Source organism: Oryx dammah, unplaced genomic scaffold (assembly GCF_014754425.2).
Source record: "Oryx dammah isolate SB20612 unplaced genomic scaffold, SCBI_Odam_1.1 HiC_scaffold_6, whole genome shotgun sequence".
NCBI lineage: Eukaryota > Metazoa > Chordata > Mammalia > Artiodactyla > Bovidae > Oryx > Oryx dammah.
This window is the reverse complement of record NW_024070190.1, coordinates 11,731,888-11,732,773: the sequence shown is the minus strand read 5'-3', so window position 1 is coordinate 11,732,773 and position 886 is coordinate 11,731,888.

The window sequence follows — 886 nt, the reverse complement described above, 5'->3', positions numbered from 1 at the left end:
GCGCGGCCGAGAGGAGCTATCCCAAGTCCGAGGTCAGGGGCAGCGGCCTAGAGTGTCAAGCTGCGACGGTGCAGGAACGGCCGAGAGGAGTTACCCCGCGTCTGAGGTCAGGAGCGGCGGCCGGGAGGAGACACCCCGTGTCCGAGGTCAGTGGTGGCGGCCGAGAGGAGCTACCCTGTGTCCGAGGTCAGTGGCTGTGGCCGGGAGGAGACACCCCGCGTCTGAGGTCAGTGGAGGCCGGGAGGAGACACCCCATGTCCGAGGGAGGAGACACCCCACGTCCGAGGTCAGTGGCAGCCGGGAGGAGACACCCCGCGTCCGAGATCAGGGGCGGCCAGGAGAAGCCACCTCACGCCCGAGGCCAGGGGCGGTGATCTTGAGGAGCCACCTGGAGCCCGAGGCCACGGCCTGCAGCCGGGAGGAGCAACCCGAGGAGCGGTGGCTGCGCAGGCACAGGAGGGCCTAGAGGAGCTATCCCACGTTGAAGGTCAGGAACGGCGGCAGTAAGGAGATACCCCTTCTCCAAGGTAAGGAGCAGTGGCTGTGCTTTGCTGGAGCAGCCGTGAAGAGATACCCCATGCCAAGGTAAGGGAAACCCAAGTAAGACGGTAAGTGTTGCAAAAGGGCATCAGAGGGCAGACACACTGAAACCATACTCAGAACACTAGTCAATCTAATCACACTAGGACCACAGCCTTGTCTAACTCAATGAAACCAAGCCATGCCCGCGGGGCAACCCAAGACGGGCGGGTCATGGTGGAGAGGTCTGCCAGAATGTGGTCCACTGGAGAAGGGAATGGCAAGCCACTTCAGTATTCTTGCCTTGAGAACCCCATGAACAGTATGAAAGGGCAAAATGATAGGATACCAAGAGAGGAACTCCCCA